The following is a 7,952-nucleotide window of genomic DNA, read 5'->3' as shown; positions in this document are numbered from 1 at the left end:
AAGTATCTGGTGAGTGTGTTGGTTGTTCTTTTGGCATGAAACACTTTCACTAGATTCCCACAGCCAACAATGCCAAGGACTATGGCATCTATTACCATGTCTAATAGATGCCATAGTTTATTGCATGCATGTTTTACAATTCATAACTTGAGACTTTCCAAGTGGACCCTCCCTGGTGCTTTAGTTGAAGGGCATTCTGGTACTGCCTATTACATCAGTCAGTTAATGAGCTATGTATGAGTACCTCATCCTTCATCTCTCATTTCTTCATCCAGCTTGCCACACACTATCTCTCCCACGCTTTCTACCAATAAACCCAACGGGCAGTGGTCTGGATGTGGCACAAGAAGGTCATTATCACTAATATTATGTTAAAACTAGGAGCTAAAACCTCGGCCTTCTAAAATTATCAATTGCTTCTCCAGCAGTACTAAATACCATTAAAGTTCTGAGTCATTTTATTCACGCTGTAGTTCTACATTTGAGAGTCTGATTGATGACATTTGGATTGCTTAATGATAAATTAATAGTTTTGGAGCGAGGGCATTAAATGTCCTGGTTCCTACACTTGCTGCCAGTGCAGATTCATACATCATACATCATACATGTTCATTTGTTTATGAGTATAAGGTCACTGTTTTTCAAATCTGTCTTAAAACAATAGTCAGGTGTGGCTATGGTTCAGTAAGTAGAGCGGCCGTCCTCCAATTGGAAGATTGGCAGTTCGACTCCTCTAGTCCACGTGTCCTTGGGCAAGACACTTAACCCCAAATTGCTCCCGTTGCTGTGCCAACGGTGTGTGTGAATGTGAATGAATGGTTAAAATTCCCCATGACGAGCAGGTTACCCTCCGTGGTAGCTCCTGCCATCAATGTATGAATGTATGAATGTGTGAATGGGTGAATGAGTTGTAATGTAAAGCACTTTGAGTGGTTGTAAAGACTAGAAAGGCTATGTAAGTGCAGTCCATTTACCAGTCTATACCAAATGAACATTGACACGTTTTCCTTGCCATAATAATTTTTCTTGTTCATACTGGTCATTAAGAGATGCCTGCATAATGCACTGTCAAAGTCACGACCCTCCTTCTGTACAAACATTTATTTAAAGTTTATTTAATGCTAATCTGAAGCTTCAGCCATCCAAATTTGTTAAATCAAGTGGATTTTTTTAACAGTTTAGTGACAAATTCCCTCTGTTTGTTATGATCCTTCTACTACAGCTGGCCAGGAAAACACAGTCCGTCGAGACTCAGAGGGAATGTTTTACTAAAATAACTGCAACTCTGCAAGATATCAACTTTATTTGACTAACTCAGATAAACTTTAAGTGCAGTTTTTCTCAAAATGGATGGGCCGTGGTTTTTATCCACCATCACTTACATTGTAAGCATATTTGGAGGGGCTCTCCTAATGTTCAGTGAAAAGTGAGCAAAAGTGTCCATACGGTCACCTGACTGTTGTTTTAAGAAAGAATTGTTAACCTATCCTTTAAAACATAACAATGTTTCTTTGGAATGTAATTCTTGGAAAACCCAGGGTGACTGTAGGCTGCAGTTTCTACAGGGGGGTTATTGTTCTGAGTACAAGGATTGTCCTGAGAATGGTGTAATAGTTGGCAAGTCACCATGTTGTGATTTGTACATGAGAAGTTTGCCTCCCATCTAAGGTCAGATTTGACTGATCATTGTTTGAAATGTCACTTTGCTTGTTTTCCACAAATGTCAGGGACAAAGCAATTAGGCTAACCGATCGCAGTCCCACTTCCTTGAGTCACCAACATTCCACTGCCATTATTGCCAGCACCCACCACCCTATGGTGGTGTGACCTGGCCAGCGCGACGTCACCGGCTCTGATGTCATGACTGGAAGGTGCTCTTTAAGTAGGAACACATGACATGACTGGTAGAGCTGGAACAAACACAGATCTCTTCTGAACATGGAGCTTTAGATAAAGCTGACTTGAAAAGAGCGAAGAAGCAACTGGAACCAATTCATCTCATCAAAGGGAGGCAGAGGGAGACAGAGAGATGTGTTTGGGCAGCCTTGAATCAGGCGGAGTGTCGTGCTTGTTCCAGACATACCAGTGATACCAGAGGCATGAGCTTTGGTTAAAGCTGCCTGGAAAAATCCTGAAAAGAGCGAGGAAACAACTGGAAATAATTCATCTTATCAAAGAGAGACACAGAGATGTCCGTGGGCACAAAAGTATTTGGAATCAGGTTTCCTGCTTGTTCCAGACATACCAGAGATACCACATACTGAATATGCCAAATGAAATACAAAATACCATTACCAAACATTTAAAGCCACTGTGCGTAACATTTTTATGAGCATTCCTCAAATTTATTCTGATGGCATATGTTTTTGTTTGTAGAAAAATGAAGCAATCCTAAAAGACAGTGGTGCATTCACAGTTTTTCTTTGCCCCTTAATCTCACTGTCTGCACTATCTTTGATATGATACTGCCACCAGATGGCCCCAAAGTCAGAAGATTTCAAATCCTGTACATTTTAATCAAAAATAACATTATACAAACATATTTATCACCATTTTTGTTTAGCAGATTTTACAGAAAGTGTCTATATGTGACCCCTTTATTCATATGAGGGTGTACCTTGCAACTATCTGTCACTAATTGGCATACAGTGACACAACAGTAATTGAATTTGTGTAAACGCATGTGTGTATGTAAGCTTTTAAATTTGCTGTGTGAGGTAAGTATTACCTCAAAGATCCTCTGCTGTGCCAAAATGAGTCTGAAACTTTCCATGGAAAGGGATGACTACATTGGCCAGGTTGTATTGCCAGCTGATATCAGGGAAATGCAGTAAAAAAAACATATGGGTTATACAAAAAGTATCAGGCATGTCTTGGATTGCCAGTTTAGAGTCATGCAAATGTAATAAATCTTTTTGTTTGAATTCTAACATTATGTGTTTGCACAGAGGCACAAAAAAGGAAAAAAGATTTTGTTTATGCGACTCATTTAGTTATTAATACTGAAGTGATCATTTGTAATTATGTGTTTTTATGGCTTTACTTTGTAAGAAACACAACAGCTGCTGTTATCCAGCTTCTTTAGTTGTATTTAGGGTTTCCATACACATGTGCGGACACATATAAGTGCCCATCCCTCCATATGACGTGCACACACACACACACACACACACACACACACACACACACAGATTACAGAAATAGGTGAAGTGTTTGATGGTCCAGGCAGCTGCTTTACAGAACTCAAGAAAAAGAGAGAAAGAAGTGGGTGAAGGGGTAGAGAGATTGACAAAGAGACAAAGACAGAGAGAGAGACAGCGAGAGAGAGAGGGAGACAGAAAGAGAGGCATGTCTGCTCTTGTTGGTTAGCAAAGCTTTGGGCTGACTCCTTTGAACTCATGATGAGCCAAATTCCATCCTCACAGCTATGGGAGGAAGTACCTCACATGCACAAATGCACATACACATCATCCAGCTCCTCTCAGCTGCCAGACGCCCGTTATCATCTGTCACCTGGCATCTTAGACCTGCATGTCAGCGAACATACTGTGTGCACACGCATGCACATGTAGACAAAACATACACACATAAATGCATACACAAAGACACATGCATGCATATGAGAGCAGACCAAGGGCATAATTAACAACTAAAAAACCACAATGAAGAGATGGCAGTCATCCAACAATCTCCCGCTTTCACTCCTTCGCTTTCTCCCTGTTATAAGAATATACAGTACATACTATCATATGGCTGGACACATTCCACTTACTTCAAAGACCTCGAGTGAACTGAGTGTGCATGATTACAGGGAGGGCTTATTTTAAAGAGCCTCAGAAAGAGAAAAAAATCAGAGAGGGAGAGACATGAAGAAAAAAGGGGGGAGAGCGAGAAAGCAGCTGGGTTGGTGGTAAACATCTGGTGGTTGTGGAGGCCTGGCCCTGACATACAGGGCCAAATCTGCTCCCTTTAGTCTTTCCTCATTCACTCTCTTCCACTGATCTAATCTACTGTAATGCGACTGGTTGTCTTGAAAGGTCCAATACGTCACTCAAGGTTGCCCGACATTGGCTTTGAGGCAGATTTATTTGGCTCAATATATTTGTTCATTTGTTTTAATTGATAGACAGTTGGTACATTACTCCCAAATGTACACTGTAAAAAACGTGGGAACATCAGTCCTTGTTGCACAATTTACATCTCACTTGTTTAAACGTTTCGAAGCCCTTCCCAAACTCATCTGCTTCTGTTTATCTACATTTTTCCTTTGTGTTTTTATACAGATTCAATAGGGGACAATAATGTTGACAGCAATGACTTTAATAAAGATTCACCTTATTGATGTATTATGTAAAACATTTCCATAAAAACTGTGCATCTGGTGATGTGATGTAATAGAGAGCATCAGAACAGGTACTAAATGGACCATGAGGCGAAATAGTTTTGTCAGCTATAAATAATGTGTGGCATTCTCTTAATGGCTTGCACATAAAAAGGCAAACTTTTCATAGGTAAATAGACTCTGATTTAAGATTAAATGGCAGAAAGTTGCTGCAATCAATCATTTTCCAGCAAGGTATAGGTGGTCTTCTTGATACATCAACAAAAGCAGGAATTCCCAAAATGTGTACGACATCGTCTATATACAAATATTCTCCCATTGGTTATAAAACCCGAATTTTGGACCTTGAATGGGTATGAAAGGGTTATGACAATTAAGTAATTTTTAAAATAGGAACATATGATATACAGTGTGTTTCCAATTTTGTGCGCTGTTTTTGAAAACTGAGTGAAATTCAGTAATCTTTCATCTCAACAAACTTTAAACATAATTGAAACAGTTTTTCAACAGATGCATGTCAAGACTTCACATGAGTATTCATTTAAACAACAGCAGCAAACAACCCTCAAACAGTTTAAATGTGATCGTGGTAATATTCAGTCATAGCTAAACAAGTATCTCATTGGCATTGGATGGTTGGGAGAACAATGCTGTGAATTTTGTCTAGTGACGATGCCAAAATGCTGTCACACATGATGGAGATCTGTCCATTAAAGCAATCGAGATGTCTCAACTGATACAGATCTTGTTTTGCGATTTCTATGGCCGTAATTATCGCCTTAATATCTCTGGTGTTCTTGACTAGAGCTGCCGATGACGAAAATCAATCATCAGTGAGCAGGACAGGATTACATTGACTGGATTTTTGGATCAATGTGATCAAGTACCTATCTTTCTTGTAAAGTTGAACCTAAGGATTCTAGCCACCTCATACACCTGCAGGTCATTTATTGATATCTACTGAGTCATTGTTGGTGAAGTGAAATTACTATTACACACCGAATAAAGCATAGCACAAACTATTTTATTGAAAATAATAGCTGATTAAAAAAATTAATTAAAAGAGAATTTTGAGAAATAAAAGTACACATACTGAGATACAATACTTTATCACCTGCCCCAGATTATATCACAAATGTGTGTATAGCTTTCAGATACAACCACCTGTACTATGTCTAATTATGAACAAAGGACAAAAAATAATTAGACAATTAAACCTGATACAGTTTCTATATTTTGGAAGTAAATGTTTGTTTCAAAGGTACCAAAATGCATTTGATTTTCTGCAGTTAGGGAGGCTCCACAGTCTGTCTGTGCCCACTGTACAGCCTATAACAATATATAACATAGCTGTCTCTTTGGTGGGAGAGCATGGTATTTATGCTTACTGTATCAATTGAGGATGATTAGTGTTTATTGAATTGAACTGTTGAACTGAATTCCTCACAGGCACAGTGTTGTAGTCCAGGACCTTTTTTTTACTGGCTTAGAATTACACCAGTGGCTGTTTTCTTAGTGCAGTTGCTGGAATGTGTGTGTGTGTGTGTGTGTGTGTGTGTGTGTGTGTGTGTGTTTGCCAGCAGAGAGAAATCTAGAACTCAGGGGCAATGAGTGTATTTGGCTGAGTCTACTTGCTTGAAAATACAGCAAAGAAGGTTGATTACTGTCTGAGACAAACACATGCACGAGCAACAGAACCCTGTTGTTAATTTAACAGCTTGTTTTGCAGTCGGTGCAGTTATGCTAATGTAAAACAAAACAATCATCTGAAAAAGAGCGACAACAGAATGCAAGGATTCACTGTTATGCTGCTAACTTCTGGATGAAGTTCCCTTTAACAACTCTACACAGTTAGAGTCCAGTATGAATTTAATCTTTTATAAGAGGAAAGAAAATGCTTGATGTTGAGTTTTTCTTAATCATATAACATCAGATCTGTAATTTAACTCCCATTTTGTTTTAAAGCTTGATGAAGGAAGAATAGTAGCCGCATTCATCAAATGGTGGCTGTGGGGGGGTTGTAATGAAACCATTCAAATTATGTGTTTGGCACTGAGACACTTGGCAAGTTAATGCTCTGATCCTGACATTAACTTGTCAGTGTTAATGCCTTAATTTCAAGCATCAGCACGCCCAAACATTCTCCTCCACAGATAACAGTACTCTGTGTATACATACAACTGGGCTGTAATGCATGCGATTAAAATACAGTCTCTTTAGTATATCTTGCTCTGTGCTGCAGTATAAGTGATACCTTTTAATCACACTTTAAACACATATCTGTACCAAATTAACAACAGATTTGTCTCGATTCTCTCTCTCTGTGTTTTTTGGATTTTTGTTTTGTTTTTGTTTTTGCTATAAATCAGGTCACTTTTATATATTGGACCTGATGTAACCCTTGGACCAGTCAGCTGAGGGATGCCAGGTTTCATTGCAGCCACCAGAGGGACTTTGGCCTGTTGTCTAAGTTGTTTTGGAGACAAAGGTACAGAGCTTTGACCCACTTGACTTTTTTTTTGTGCATGGATTGTTTATGCAAGAATCAATTATATACCATAATTAGTCTCTGCTGCCTTTATTCACCATATATGAATGTTAATTTCGCATTTTTTTTTGTAAGAGTGTATAAAATGGGTTTATTTGGCTTTAAGTTGCTAAGTGACCGATGGGAGTGGGGTGAAACAGAGTAATTACCTTTTAGATTCAGGTTTGAAAATATTCCATGTGAAGACAAATGTCAACCAAACTCATCTGTATTGAACTTTTCTTTTATTACAGAGCAGGTCACACACCTTTTCAGCCTGACATAACCCTTGAAATCCTTAAAACACCACTGATCATAAACGGGATCATAAATAGTTTAGAAATGGGGGAACCACCTTTATCAATTGGTCGTCTTTACTGCTTGCAAAAAAAAAAACTCCTCTGCTTTAAAAGACAAAGTTCTTCAGGAATGAATAGCATCTGTCACAAAGGTGAGGGCTGAATAAGCTCTCCCCTCTGTTTTGGCTTTTGTAATGCGCAGCGTCTATTACGGTAAAAGGAGGCGGGCTCTGACCTCCATGTGCGTCGCATTTTGATTGACATGGCGGAGTCTCCCAGTACGCGTCGAGCCGCGCCAGCAGACAGGCAAGACCCGACCCTGGGAATAAAAAAACGCGCAGTCCCGTCTGTTTGAAGATTATTTTATTGCAGCGAGGTGAGTTGTTTTTAAGCCTTCTTTAATCCACCCTGTAAAGAACGAGAATGGAGGACGATGGAGTCGATGTTGAAAAAGTTTTATAAGTGCGTGTCTGTATCTCCCTGTTTGTGTATGTGTGTGTGTGTGAGAGAGAGATACAGAGAGAGTTTGGAGAGCTGAGCGCTGACGCCGGCAGTCTGGGCCACTTGGCCAGCGCAAAGGAAAAAGGAAAACTGCTCGACTGCTGTGTAGAGGGGGTGAATCGAAACTTTTGGGCATTTTCCTCCCCGTATATTTTTTGAAACAACAAGGGAAAAAAGCAAAACAGCTGCGATTGTCACGGTTAGCTCTCACAGTTTTAGTCAATGTGTCGGGGCTGAGTCTGCTCTTTTTTTTTTGTGGTCCCCGATTTCACCAGTTTTCACG

At 39.5% G+C, this 7,952-nt stretch overlaps 1 protein-coding gene across 1 annotated transcript in view; it reads left to right on the top strand.

Annotated features, from left to right (window-relative positions):
- Positions 1-7,435: 7,435 nt before the first annotated feature.
- fndc3ba (fibronectin type III domain containing 3Ba) overlaps positions 7,436-7,952 on the top strand; it is a 104,191-nt gene continuing 103,674 nt past the window's right edge. The window contains exon 1 of the mRNA XM_053335054.1: positions 7,436-7,544. The gene's annotated coding sequence lies outside the window, so the exon portion shown is untranslated. The remainder of the gene's footprint in view (positions 7,545-7,952) is intronic.

Source organism: Scomber japonicus, chromosome 16, assembly GCF_027409825.1.
Source record: "Scomber japonicus isolate fScoJap1 chromosome 16, fScoJap1.pri, whole genome shotgun sequence".
Taxonomy (NCBI): domain Eukaryota; kingdom Metazoa; phylum Chordata; class Actinopteri; order Scombriformes; family Scombridae; genus Scomber; species Scomber japonicus.
Note: the sequence above shows the minus strand (reverse complement) of the source record. Positions and strands in the feature narration are given on the sequence as shown.